Source organism: Eubalaena glacialis, chromosome 8 (assembly GCF_028564815.1).
Source record: "Eubalaena glacialis isolate mEubGla1 chromosome 8, mEubGla1.1.hap2.+ XY, whole genome shotgun sequence".
Taxonomy (NCBI): Eukaryota; Metazoa; Chordata; class Mammalia; order Artiodactyla; family Balaenidae; genus Eubalaena; species Eubalaena glacialis.
Window position 1 is genome coordinate 19,363,507 of NC_083723.1, and position 14,910 is coordinate 19,378,416.

At 40.0% G+C, this 14,910-nt stretch overlaps 1 protein-coding gene and 1 long non-coding RNA gene across 6 annotated transcripts in view; one reads left to right on the forward strand and one right to left on the reverse strand.

Moving 5' to 3' along the window:
* The window catches only part of KMT2E (lysine methyltransferase 2E (inactive)), a 96,684-nt gene extending 91,296 nt beyond the window's left edge, over window positions 1-5,388 (reverse strand). For 3 of the 4 annotated variants that reach the window (XM_061198453.1, XM_061198454.1, XM_061198455.1), the window contains exon 1: window positions 5,034-5,387. The gene's annotated coding sequence lies outside the window, so the exon portion shown is untranslated. Of the gene's footprint in view, window positions 1-5,033 lie in introns of all 4 variants that reach the window. The other variant, XM_061198456.1, reaches the window with a different exon arrangement.
* Window positions 5,389-5,508: 120 nt separating this feature from the next.
* Window positions 5,509-14,910, forward strand: part of LOC133096762 (uncharacterized) — a 106,576-nt gene continuing 97,174 nt past the window's right edge. Inside the window, exons 1-2 of one of the 2 annotated variants that reach the window (XR_009701819.1) lie at window positions 5,509-5,633; window positions 5,850-6,070. This is a non-coding gene — a long non-coding RNA (uncharacterized LOC133096762). The remainder of the gene's footprint in view (window positions 5,634-5,849; window positions 6,071-14,910) is intronic. The other variant, XR_009701820.1, reaches the window with a different exon arrangement.

Genomic DNA, 14,910 nt, shown 5'->3' on the forward strand with positions numbered 1-14,910 from the left:
AGAAGTTGTATAAAGGAAGCTGTACTTATCATTTTGTATCTCATGTTGACCTGTATATAGGTCCTTCCTTAAACCCAGATTTCACATTTGAGATAGTTTTAAAACGCAAAAATATGTATTTTAATTAAAAATGATGGACAAGTAATTATTTACTCATTAAATTATAAATTATTCACTCATTAAAAGGCATTATGTCTGTTTTGATGGCATCTTAATGCAACACACCAAAGAAGAAATCTGTGACTGACCTGTTGCATGGAAAATGTCCAACGTCCCTAAAAGCTTAAATAGTTTTGGTAAATAACCAAATGAGATTTTCAATAAAGGTGTAAAATTTACCTAACAATACAAACATGGCTTTCCTACACAATTTAAAATAAAATTTGATTTATGAGCTATCCACAAGAACTGAATTGATATCAAGCAAAAATACATATCAAGTGAAATATAAAACTATCTTCTTGATTCTGATTTAAGTAAAAAGCATCCTGGTTACCAATGGTTAATAAAAACCTCTCATATTCTTAAAGATACAAGTATGATCTAATTAACCTAGCCTGAGTCACTACCATTTGATTTTTACTGTGGCACGCATCATAAGTGCTCACAATAACAGAAAACAATTTCTTTTGGTCAACTCCTACCTCTTTACAAAACACTCATCCTTAAATTGCAATGGCAAGACTGTTACCATTAAATACTGTCTACTTCAAAATTTTAGTGCACTAAAAACAATTTTCAACCACAAATATTGCTCTTCCATATTAAATAAATTTTTAGGTAATACAAAAATATTTTTTCGTTCAATATTAAGGAAAAAAATGAGGCTACTCCCAACATTATTACAAAAGAGGCAGTAAAAAAAGAGATAGTAAGCCACTCCAATTTTAAACCCAGCCTACAAACTGAATAACATTTACACAGCAATATCTCAAATAGTATCTGTCTTGTTATTTTGCCAGTCAACACAAAAAATAATTTTATCACAAAGTAAAAATAATTCTATATTCAACATTAAAAAGTAAGTCTCACAGAATACATGTATTTAACATTTATTCTCAAACATGACAAGGAACAGTCCCTGATCACCCTGAATATCTGAGATGTAAATGTGTTCACTTAACAAAAGCTTTAAATTGAACAAAAAATTGGGCACCTACTATCTGCTAAGAATGAATCCTTTGGAGATAGAAGCTATTATATATTATCAAAATATTTTTAAAAAAATAAACATAATGTCTCTTAAGAAGATTCCATACTAATATTCCTTAAGCAGTTTTTTGATAGCTCTTCAAAGTCCTGTTGATTTTGTACAATACTTTAAACACACAATAGTAGTACACATTTTAAGTCCCAGTAGTAACTTCCAGAAAAGAAGAGCTGTTAGGATTTACAAAATACACTTTAAAAAATAAAACCATAACCTTTTTTAAGAGTTTGATGCATAAAAATGGGTATTATTATTCTTAGAGATAAGAAACCAATTTAATAAGTTCTAATTTCACTAAGACCACTACAGTATATATTGAGAGGAAGAGTTTCTCCTAACTTATTAATTAGCTTTTTGCCTCACTTCCTCATTTTTAGATTCAAGAAATCCTAGAGCTTACTGCGGTATATATGGTAAAAATTCTCCGGCTGGAAGCAGTGAGGAAAACAGATGAGGCAAAATTGTAGAAGAGTTATCAGAGACCTAAAGAGTTGAAGAGAAATGAGAAGTCCTGTAAAGGTTCTAAACTTAAATTGAGATCGAAGGGATCCTGTAACTTATACTGACAACAAAAGGGAAGCATGATCAAAATGTGGTCTCTAAAATTTGCTCTCCAATTACATTATGATTTTCTACAAATCCACTTAAACAGATAAACAACTAATCCCTCAAATTCAGCTATTCTAAGAACAAAGACCATTTGACTAGTTTTGCCCCAAGGCACCAAATGTTTCAAAACTCTCTGGGAACAAAAATTATGCCTCACCTTTTAATAAATTTGCCTTGACAATCCAAAACATAGATAGTCAATTAGGGTATACATGAATAAAAAGCAAACATTTACAACCATGTTTTTTATAAAGTGCAATATACAAAAAATAAATAAAAAGCCAGACTCACTTTATAGGAACCAAAAACATATCAATACAAACAAAAAGAAACAAACAAACCCCAAAGCAATGAAGCAGGCCAGTATGAAGAAAGCTTGTACGAGTGAAGGCAGCTTTTCTTATAATTTCTAACTTGATATTGTTTGTCTGAAGCCAAATAAATCCAAATGCCTTATAAGTCTAGATGTGATCAAGGTCAAGATCAACAAAAACATGGGTATAAACACTGTTCCCTCCTCTGGCTATATAAACCAAGTTTTCTCAAGAGTATACTAATTACCTACATTAGATAGTAAGTTTAAAGTACCAACCTTCTGAACCACCGATCTTAACCACTTAGTCTATAAAATAAATGTACAATCTTTACACAGCAGTAAAGGATCTGAATTATACGATCAGTCAGAGCATATTACAAATGAGTACTGACCCCAAATTCCTACACAAACTCTTCCACCACCCACCAACACTTCATCTTATAAAATATTTCAAAGATTCTAAGTAAAGTTGTATGCTCAGTCTTCCATGATAAAACTCCCTAAGCCAGTGACTTCTACTATTATTTTGTAAATTAGAAATTTTTCATCAGTCTAATTCATATATGAACTTCATAAATCTCTTATTCCACTGTAAGTATTTTAGAGCAGAATTTACAATGAAATAAGAGAATCCTGAAAGGGTGTATCCTCTCCAACCTTTTTAAGTACTACTGGATTGAAAGGCACTCATCTTCCTGTTGCTCCACAATCAGAATGGTCATTAAATGCCATTAATAGCCCACTCTTAGCTCACTGCTTACTTCAGGCCAAAAAAGATCAACTTCCCACTGTAGAGATGAATTCTAATCACTCACACTTAAAAAAATAAAGTTAAATGACGTCATTTAATTTTCTGCCCCAATCTGTAAGATTTTTAAAATAGCATAAAATGGATTCAAAACCCTATTATGATATGACTTTTATTTAAAGTCTATTAAAACAGACTAAATTCCACATCCCATAATAGGTAAATAAATGGGCATGTTTGGGAAGGAAAAATATCAAGAGCTAGAGCCTTACTTTTTTTACTTACATAATTATAACAGAATGCTGTAAGACAATTGTAAGGCAGCAAAGCATGGAGCTCCACTTTATCAAATACACAGTCAACTTACAAAATTCCTAAGGAATGCTTAAATATACGGGGAAAATGGATGCAAAATATAACAGTGAGAAGAACAAGCATCTCCACACCCGGTGAAGTAACAGGTTTAGGCTTGTTTGTACAGCTCCCTAAAAATTTGAAAGATTACAAAAACCAAAATTCACAAAATTGGTCAAAAGTTGGATGGGAAACGTTCCACTCTAGACTAAAATGTCTAATCATACAAAATAGGTTGTACTTACACACTTACTAAACATTTTAATTTACTTTGGCTTATTCAATAAAAGACGCTTTGGATTAAACCAAACAAAAACTATTATTTGCCCCCAAATAATTTTTTTACTATGCAAGAGCACCTGGCCTCACTACTGAAATTTCTATTAAAAACACCTGAGTGTTTTTATTTTTTCAAAAGTGGTGTCATTTTATTTGCCTCTCAGGAAAAACCCATAAAATTAATCAACTAAGACACAGCACTGTAATTTGCAGTAAAATCAACACATCTCCGTAAACGGTTTGGGGAAGAAAAAAAGCCCAGCCTTTTCATGTAAACATAATAAGCCTGTAATATGCTGCAGACAAACGCACTGCAAGGGGTGTGGAGGACCCGAGCTGATTAGATTACCACAACATCAGCCTGGGGCCGCCATTTTTAGAATCTGTAAAGGACAAAAGAGGGAAATTTCACTTTTTACTGCCCATCTCGGAGATTAAAGGAAAAAATGGACTGTTTTCCAATTAGGTATTGATGTCTCCAGCCCAGAGTTGAATGCACCTCACTTAATTCTCTCCAAGGTCTCCAGAACTCCAAACACCTTACGTTATTCACATCTCTAAAAAGGGGGGAAACAGGCAAAACGGGGTTTACTCTATAGCTAACTCTAGCGATTTCCCTTTGCCTTGAAACTGCACCGTTCTTAAGACAGAGTCTAGCAAGAACGGATCTCTACGGAGCTAAGGCCGGTGGAAGAGAGCCCTCCGGATTGTTTTCTCTCTCCCCCTCCCCCGTTTAGCACAGTGAACCGTTTGTTTCTCTTCTGTGTCTGCTGCCACAGTGTTTGTGCCAATCCCTTGGTCAAAATCAGCTTTCCTGAAATGTGCCATATTGTGGCTTCTAAGCCTCCGCTACAGTAAAGGACGGCGATAATGCAAGAGGAGGGGGGGAGAAGACTGAGAAGACTGGGTACTGGGGTGACCACCTCAGGGGCGGTTTTACCCTCTCCCGGGGAGGATGAGGAGCTGTCTCGTTCCCCCACAAAGGGAGATACCCAGGGCGTTCTTTCCACCCCCTTCGTATTTATGAGAAAATTAAACCAGAGACTGCCAGGCGAGAAATGGAAGCAGCAGAAGAAAATGGGGCCTAGACGGGTTCCCAGCACCTGAACGAGATGCGGTAGAGGACAGGGAGAGCTGGCAGCTCCTGGGACCACTTCGACACAAACCCTACTTACAGTCACAAGCCTCCCTCCTCACCCAAGCGGCCCTAACCCGCTGCCAGCGAGGAGCGCGCCCCCTCCCTAACTCCCACTCTCAAGGGGGTTTAACTGCCAGTTTCCCCTTCCCCAACCCTAAAACCCGCCATAATGCTCCCTTTCTAGGGACAGAAAGGAGAAAGGATAAATTCGATTCAAACAACCAACGTCTTGCCCCCGCCAAGACACCTGAGAGCCAACGTCGACCCCACCCCCACCCCCGCCAGAAGGATAAAGATGAGAAAGCCCCCTGCCCCTGGAAACACACGTCCCTCCACCCCGCAAACCCCATGAACTCCCAAGGAGACGACAGGCACTGACCTGTGATGTTCACACACCAGACACCCGAACCCCGTTATTTGCTCGACCCCCCAAGGAGTCTGTCCACACCTCCGTGGTCGGACGACCCCCCGACAGCAGCCACTGCGGACTCAGGACCCGGCTCCACACACCCCCTCCCCAAACAGCAGCGCGCAGCCTCTTCACCAGCAACCGAGGAGTAAGGGAGGGGGCACCGAGACAGTCAACAGGAACGCAGAGGCGACGGCGAGGCTGCTCAAGAGTGTCTATGCCCCCTCTGTTGCCGCTCCCGAACTCAGGCACCGTCTCCGACTCGGCCCCCTGCGCCCGCTCAGTGTCACTGCCTCTCGCTCTGGGAAAATGGCGGCTGACGGCGGCGGCGGCCGCGGCAGCGGCGGCGGCGGCGGCGGCCGCGGCGGCGGCGGCAAGTGCACGGGGCCCGCCCGCCCCGCTCCGCAGGGGCAGAGGGGGAGGGGACGAAGCTGTCCGCCGCCATTTTGCTTGTGGGCTGCCGCCCGCCGTTACCTCTCCACCGCGGCTAGAAGACAGCCAACTGGAGGCAGAGCGGTGGACAGAATCTCCGTCTATTTCACAACAGATGCATTCAACAATTCACCGAAGGTTTGGGAAAGTTTCGGTATTTGATGGGATTGGTTCTTTATCCCCTTTCCCTGAGTAGCCCTCATGTCTGGATATCGGTGAGCTTGGGCGCGCCACTACTGGGTGGAAGGATAATAATTGGAGGCCCTGGAAAGACACCCCCCCCCCCCCATGCACTTTCTCCCACTCCCAAAACCACCTCAGCCCTGGTCTGCCCTTCTCCCTCCCCCTCCTCAGTCTGGCCTCTAGCGCGGGATGAACTCGGTTGGGGTGTCACTCGACGCCCACTAGGGGCTGAGGCGGTTCCAGTGCGCAGGCTCCGAGCACCGGATAAAAGCGGAGCTGGCGAGTCTAGCGCCGTCTCGATGGAGGAGCGAGAAACGGAAGAGGTCGGGGGGAGAAGCAGCAGGAAAAATACAGCCACCGTCAGCGCCGCCTCCCTGCCACCGTGTATCGGGGTAAAAAGCTGCCGTTGCCGTCGGTGCAGTTGCCGTCGGTGCCTCCTACTTTGGCCCCAGGGAAGGATTTCCCCGCCGGCGGGACAATGTGCGGGGAGGGGAGCGGGAATTCCTTTATGCGGCGGTGATTAAACGAGGGAGGGTCAGAGAGACGGTTATCTCGAAGAACAAAGGGGCAGGCCAAAGAATAAAGGGTTTCCCCAGTAAAATGACACGGTGATTGCGGCTCCTGTTTTCGGGGTCTTTCCCCGAAATGGCGGTTTCCGTCTTCTAGCTCCACAGCCTCCCGAAGCGCTTGGTAAGCGGAGTGGGGAGAGGCAGAGGCGGTCCGTGCAGCCAATCAGTGCCCGAGGTGTTCTGTCGGGCGTGTCGTGATTGGCTAGTGGTGACCTCATGCTGCAGCAGGGGGTGGGGCCAGAGCCGTCGGGGGAGGCTGTTGCAGAGACAGAGCAGTGACGATGGTGATCTTTGCTGCTGCGGCCGATATGGAACCCAAGCGGTGGCGAAGGGAATCTCAAGGCTTTTCCTTGACTATTTTCTCCTGTCCCTGCGCGAGGTGAGGGCCCCGGCTCGGCCTCTGCGAAACTTCGGGGTGCTGGCGTGGACGAGGAGACACAAATTCTCCCATGATTTTAGTAACTGCGTCAGGGCAAGATGGCGCTGGGTCTCCTTGGGGCGCGGGGGGAGAGGCACGTCCACCGCCGCCGCCGCAGCGCATGTGACCGGGCTGCATTCCTGTGGGGTTTGGCTCAGACCCAGGTTGGGGCGGGGGAGGGGAAAGGGCTGGGGCGGAGGAGACTGTGGTGCGGTCGGCGTCGGCCGCCTGAAGAGGAAGAGTTGACTCTTGAGGGCGCTTCTCCTCCCCCATACTGCTTAACAGCTGCGGCTCCCTGGGAAAAGCCCCCGGAGGGACACTCCTTAGGGGGTGTGACGGCTGTTGGTGGAGGGGACGGTTTGGCGCCCTATTTTCTTATCTGCCTTTCTCCTTGCGAGGTGTATTTACGTAAGGTGGCTGGTCCCTAATGTGGGAGTCGGAATCAACCGTGAGTCCCGAAGGGCCACTGGGCTGAGTAAAAAGGAGAGTCTAGCTCCTGGGCCACAGCGCCGAGGAGTATTGATTATTTTCTGAGAAAACGTAAAGTTTCTGAGATCCGAATGGCAAAATATTCCCTAAGTTTGGAAATAAGTGTAAAAGGCGTGATAATACCCGGGAACACTTTTAGTTATCTAAAAGAAGAAACCAAGGAGTATATCATCTGAAGTTTGAGGGGCCCTCTTCAAACTTGTTTTTTTTCTGTCTGTATTTACTTTCTTCCCGTTTCCTCCTTATCTGTATATTCTACAAGAATGTGAAATCTTATCAGTGGATTTGTTTTTTTAATTTAGACGTGATTAGTAATACAGAATAAAAGTTGCCAGTGTTGTACATGAAGTTGTAAGGCTGTTTTCAATACTCTTAGTCTTTTGTTTTTCTGTCGCCCTCTTACTGTGTTTTTTAAAAATAAAAGATGAAATTATAATCACTTTTGGTAAATATTAAGATTCCTGCACCAGTATGAAATACTAAAGCGTACTTCTATAAATCACTTTTGTATAAATATGAATTTTAATTTTAGTATTTGGAACCTTGGTAGGTGAAGATCTCCAGCAGCTCAGAAGTTCTTATGGTCAATATTGTCAGATTCAGTAAGAAAGACTAATTTTGTTTTTGTCTTCCCACTTGGCCAAACTAATAGCCATTAACTGAACTAGATAAGATTTAAAAGGGCTTCTCTCCTTCGGTGGTGTTGAGTGAGAGCTGGGAGTTATTCAACAAAGACTTCTCCACCTAAAACCTGACTTGCTTTTTGACTGAACACCTATATTTGGTGCTTGGAGGAAATGCTTGTTGGACCTGAAAAGATGAGTTAACCTAGAGTCAAGGTTGCGCTGTTTTCTTTAGTCTTAGTTGTAGACTTGGTAGTTTGAAAACAACATTGAATTTTTAATATTTATTTTAAGTACTACAAAGATTTTAAAGTTCAAAACTTTGTGTGTTCTGTGAATATAAATTGGGCATTTTGCCTATAAGAATTCTTGAATAATTTCAGGGGTCTATTATGTGTAAGTAACGACTCCCTTACCCTTATAGCAATTTCCTTACGGCTTAGAAAAGAGGAACTAAATATGAAGTCAGTAGATTTAAAGGCAATTTTCAGAAGGTTCTAACTTCACTGTGCCTTAAGGAAAAGAGGCCATATTGCAAGATAATGGAAACAAATCCTTGTTTTGTTTTGTACTTTTAAAGTAGCTTGGGTCCTCATTGTTCCTAATTGCCAAACCTATGAACCTCTTGAGCTCTATTTTTTCTTAACTTTCCTGTGGCATTTAAAATACTAGCAGTTACTTCTTGTCTTTGTCTATCTTCTTGCGTTATATTAATATGTTCTCCCTAGACAATTTCCTTTGTGCCTGTTCTCTAATGAAACACCCAAATTTTCATCTCAGAGCTGCAGATGCAATGTTTAGGTTTACCAGGGGCCACAGGCTTCCTGAACTCATAAAAATATTATGCTTGGTACTTTATTCCAAACTGTAAAATCAACAACAAAAAAACCCATCTTTTGACCACCAGAGTTTTGAGAAGAGGTAGAGGGTTGATGAGGCTCAGCGGCAGGGTTTCCTCCCCTTTCACATGTGAGATGGGGTGGGGAGGCAGCTGATGGGACAGCCATAGTGCTGCCCCGTGAAAGGATGGGAAGACAACTGGCCTTAGTATTTTTCAACATCCATATTTATCACATCTAGCAGACATTTTAACCTACAAACTTCAACAGTATACAAACACCAGTTATTATTTGGGTTTATAGTTCCTTGATGTATTTGGGGTTTATCAGGTTATGTAGTACTGCTTGCTCTGATACTAGAGGATCCAATAGGTTGTGCCGTTGTATTTTTGTCACTTTTCCTGTTGTCATTTATGTGTCACCGTGCCAGCCACTAGTAACTACATGTGTTTTATGTATTATAAGGTTGGCATTCCAGTAATAGGGCTTATTAAAATTGTATGTAAAATGAAGCTCTGCAGTAAATCAAATTTGGGCTTTTGGCATAAACATTGATAACCCTTTTGCCTGCTCTTAAAGTTTTGGGGGGGATTTTTGAATAGTCACTGTCTATTTATCTTTTGACATACTTGCTGAAACAATTCAAAGTAAAAAAAAAAAATTCAGAATTACATGTGACTTTCACTGGATTTTGTTTTTATATAAAACTTTCCTCTGCCCCACCCCACCCCTGACTTCAATGGCCTTTAAATGTAGAATGAAAAGATTTATATCTGAGAACTGTTTGAGTTGAAACCATTAAATATACCTTAAAATGTTATGGTTAAACAGCATTACAGCCTTAGTTTAACTTCCTGAAAAAAATAAAATGCCATCTCTCGTTCTTCCTGGGCAAGGTGTTAACACTAAACCTAAAATGCATATTTGCAAATGGTGGTCAAAAAAACTTTCCAGGGTGTGGACACCTTGAGTCAACTTGATTATTTTTCTTAAGGAGAGGTAATAAGTTTGTTCCTAAGTATCTAAAAACCATTTTGAAAATTACCTGCCCTCTGCTATCCAAAAAGATCAGGCCCACAGTCTCTTCCCTGTTGAGTGTTTACGTTTAGTTCAAGTTTGAAACATCTGTAAGTACGGGATTTCACCTGGAAACTAGAAAAACTAATAGTATTCTGCTTCCGCCTAAATGAAGCAGATAGGAAGTAGCAAAAACTTACAGATTTCACCATTCTCTGGAGTGGTCCAAGAAAAGTATTTTATGCCATTTTTTCCTTTAGTACTTAATGTTTGCCATAAACTCTGCATACTTCAATGCTTATCTTGCACTTGTATTTCTGACAAAAGAAAAGTGGGTTTGGGGGTTTTTTGTTTCTCCTTTATTGTATGCACGCCACAAAACAGAAAAGGCCATGGTCAACGTTGTCTTTTTGAGGTACAGAATATACCTTCAATAAACAACTATCTTTTATATGGTGTTGGTCCTAATAAATTGGTTATGGACCCAGGGAAAATGGTATTTCATACAACTGAAAGCAAGTTAAATTATGTAGCAATTTATTCTTAGAGATTATATCACTTTAATTTTTTTTTTTGGTGTCACTTTAATATTTTTTATCCTCAGAAGTATTTACTTTTAAAGGTACTCCTCCCAAAGTATATTAGTATTTGTGTCTTAGACTTAAAACTATATTCTGGTTTTCCCTCTCCAGTTTCTTTGTTCCTGGGACAGATTGGAACTCCAGCTCTAATTTCAGTCAAATAATTTGCATTCCTACCATATTTAAGATACCTGGAACATAATTCTTAGCTGTTAACGTTTTTCAGTTAGGTTGACAAGATAAACTACTCAGTAGTTTACAAAAATCCTTTGAAAAATTACATGGCTGAGAGGAGATATTCTGCCCATAACATCAGAGGTCAAGGGTTCACTTGTGCCAGCTATAGACTTTAAATGTCTAAAAGTTAACTAGTTCCCTTTCTCCACAGCCTTTTAAGTAAGTTTTATCTTACGAAATAAGGAAAGACTATGCAATTATTTGCATTTATAACATTTTGTGAAAGTCTTGTATTCTTATATGCTCCAGGTGTGGGTGGTCTTATATAACCTATAGCAGTTGATTCCTTAGAGTATAACTTTTTAAAATACCATGGTTTATATGCTAATACCCTTTGCTAGTTGCTACTCCTGTCCTTCCTGTTTTCATTAGTTGCTTTCCTCTGCTTCTTAATTGTTGCTATTTCCCAGTGTTGTGACCCCAGCCGCTTTTTCACCAGTTAATATTAATCAATTCCCGCACCTTTACCTATTGATGACTCCAGAATTTATCATCTCTGAACTCAATTGGAACTACTAAATATCTTACCTGTCCCTTAGGTACTTCAAACTAAACAAATTCAAAACTGAGCTATTTTTTCTTTTAAACTTCTTTTGTTTCCCTTTTTTGTTTATTTTTTTGTTCTCCCCTTCTAGGTTAACTTATATAATCAAACATCTTTCCAAACAATTTTTTTTTTTTTAAATTATTTATTTATTTATTTATGGCTGTGTTGGGTCTTCGTCTCTGTGCGAGGGCTTTCTCTAGTTGTGGCAAGCGGGGTCCACTCTTCATCGCGGTGCGCGGGCCTCTCACTATCGCGGCCTCTCTTGTTGCTGAGCACAGGCTCCAGACGCGCAGGCTCAGCAATTGTGGCTCACGGGCCCAGCTGCTCCGCGGCATGTGGGATCTTCCCAGACCAGGGCTCGAACCCGTGTCCCCTGCATTAGCAGGCAGATTCTCAACCACTGCGCCACCAGGGAAGCCCCCCAAACAATTTTTTTTTGCTTAAAACACTCAATTAGTTCATCACATTTGAGGATCAAGTTAGAACACACCCTATGATATGCAGGCTCGTTCATCTGTCTCCTGCTTATGAGCCTCATGGATCCCCACTAAAGTTAAAATGACCCGTGTACATAGCTGCTCTTTTTATCTCCAGAAAATGAGACATTCCCTTTTCTTTGTTAATTCTGTATCTATCACACTGTCATGTTCATGTTCCTCTTTTCTGTTAGTTTATGAGATATTGGTAGACAGTGTCTCGTCTTTGTAGCTAAAGTGCAAAGTTCCTGGCATGTAATAGGCACTCAGTTTTGTTGTACAAATAACGTAATATGCTTTGATGCTAAGTGCCTGAAAATTTCTCGATAGCATGTGTTTTTGTTAATAATAGCAACTCAGTTGGATATATAAATGGATGCAAAATGCTCTGGTTGATTCCATACCATCATGTTACAAAACTTTGGGTTTGTTTCCCCCACCCCATTTAACACCTAATTTGCCAGTGGTGTTAGCCCTCTAATCTGGTTTCTGCCACCTGGTTCTCTTCACTTAAATATTTGTACCTGTTATTAATTCTACTCTATTAATTTATAACCTAGTTTGGGATTAAGCCATGTAGGTATGTACTGTAAGCATTCAGCCAGGGACCCCAGTTAACAGGTAATGTGCTTCGTAGAAGAAATCAAATTTTTGAACTAGGAGGCAAAATGTGGATTTCAATAATGGATGGGGTGGGGACAGTGAAACACAGTGTATTTGCTGTCAGCATGGCTTTATGTGCAAAGGCATAGAACAGGAATAGAAAAAACGTGTTCTAAGTATAAGAAACCCGTTTGACTAGTCTTGCATGAATTACATTGAGAGATGAGACAGGAAAAGAAGCTGGATTACAACCAGATTTCTTTTTTTTTTTTAAATCTAGAGTCCTTTTGCCAGTGAAGCTCAAGCCATTTATTCTTTTTTTTTTTTTCCTCTTTTATTTTGAGGAAGTAGTCTCAAATCAAAGAGGGAAATGACTGGCTTAAGTCTCACAGTAGGTTTGGCACCCAGATATTGCTAAAACGTCAACTCAAGTCTTCACGTTTTAACTTTTATGCTGAGAATCCACGTAGCACAGGCAACCTGTGTTTATACCTATATAGCAAAAGCCAGAACTTATAATTTTCTTGCTACATCAGGAAGTACGTCTTTTTTTTCTTTTTGGCCGTGCCATGCAGCTTGTGGGATCTTGGTTCCCCAACCAGGGATTGAACCTGGGCCCATGGCAGTGAGAGCGCAGACTCCTAACCACTGGACTGCCAGGGAATTCCCAGGAAACATATCTTGATTCCTTCCTTATTAAAATGCTAGGCTCCCAAAAACTTTTATTAAAATGCTTCAAATTTCAGGTTAGCATTTTTGTTCATGTTTGTACATCTTAAATTCATTATGCCCATGCAAAATGCATTTTTAATGGCTTTTAGAACATGTGTGAACATTTGGCAGTCAGAAGAAATGATAGAATTTAAGGGTTTTTTAGGTGATGTGTAAGCCCTCGTTTCAGCACATAAGGTATTGTCAAATATGGTACTGTTTTGGTCTTACAGCTGTTTCTGAAGGTTGTTCTTGTGCTACCTTGAAGAATGAGCCCTCCAAGGCTCCAACAGTTGAACATTTTGAAAAACAAAGCTTGGCTTATACTGCTTGTATATCAAGGGTCTGATTTGTAGTTTGTGCTTAAAACTGTTTTGTTTTGTTGGAGACTAACATTTTAGATACCAAAGTCATAATTGTAAATGTCCACAGATAGCTAAACGTCAGAAGACGCTAGGAATGAATACCATTTATACAGTCATCCCTTGGTATCCGTGGGGCAAGGATATGGAGGGGCAATTGTACTTAATGTATGTCAGCTGAGCTTGCATTACCTTTGCCTTACGGTGTGTCTTACAGAAATTAGTTTTTAGTGATAGAAGAGACTTAATTTTGATTTAGGCTTTTAACAAATGAGGAAATTAATATCCATCAAGATCACTTGGTTTTAAGTACTTTATTTTCCTAGGTATGATCAAATTTGATGATATTTTCTTTTTTCCTTCATTTTTGTATGAATCCAGTCACCTAATCAATGCTTGTGTTAAATAGGTCATTCGTGTTTGTTTTCAGTACTTTATGTATCCTGTGTCTTGCTCTCCTAGATGATCATTAACATAGAGTAGGCACCTAATTTTTGGTTCCCATTCTTACTGGCTCCCCATTTTTTCCACCCCTATACTCTACAGACTTCCCTCTTGATTAATAACTATACAATTTCTATATATATATATATAACAATGTATACTTTTCAAATATATGTGTATCAAAGTGTTTTTAATTTGTTATTCTTACCTCTGTAGGCAGTAATTAGTTCTATTTAACTAACAAATCAAACTTTGGTATTATTGAAGCGCTCAGCCTCTGTAAAGATGACCAGAGGTTAGCATAGTTAAATTGAGGGGGAGATTAAGACTTTCTTAAATGTTACTCATATTAAGCTACAAAGTAAACTGACCTTAAATTGCAGTTAGGTAGTAGATTACTTCCTAATCATAGCTTTAGGTCCAAATAGCCTCTCTGAAATTAAAAACAAAACAGAAAACATTGGAAGTAGTAGAGGTTTATGTCATGAAAATCAAAATTTCATGATTATGAGACTTTAGTAGCTGTGGCATAGTTATTTCTTTGTATCCCTGCCTTTTTTCTATCAGCCAAATGGTCATTATCAAATTATGTTCAAGGATAAGGACTAAATTCTGAGAGGAGTTTAATCGGAGGCCTAGTTCAAAGTGTAATTTTTTTAAGGTAAACTCTTTAAACACATGGTTAAGTTTTCTGTACCAGGTGCTTAGTAAAATCATTTATTTGTGGAAGAGAAGCAGCTGCTTGGTTTTTTATGCATAAACTCCCCCAGCCCTTGCCATCATGTATTCCAAAAATAATAGTAATAAACAATATTAGGTATGTCTTCTATTTTTAAAACTGTGAAACAAGTCATATGTTCCCCTTGGAATAAATTTTCCATTTGTAAATAAACTGAAATCGTTTTTCCTTGCGATGCATTTTTGTGAAATAACTATAATTTGTGTGAAAATTAAAATATAATCATTCTGAAATATAAATTAGCAAAGTAAAATGAAGGAACCAGATTACAAAATCAAGTCATGAGGTAAGGCTTAGGAAGATGGAAAGAGGACAGTTAAGCATTCATATATACATTTTTAATCTCTTTGGAAAGGAATTCTCATTGAAAAGAATATCTTCATAGCAGTCATAAAATTTGGTATTTTAGAACTCAGTAATTACAGCCAGACCAGCAAAGTTCTTAAAACTTGGGGCCCCAGAATGTTCAGGTGAAGGTAAATGTGTAGGGTACTGGTCCTCTTTAGATTGAGGGAGTAGGAAGAGTTTTGACATCACAGGCTATTTTGACTTAAAGCATGAACTTGAAAGTAGTTTC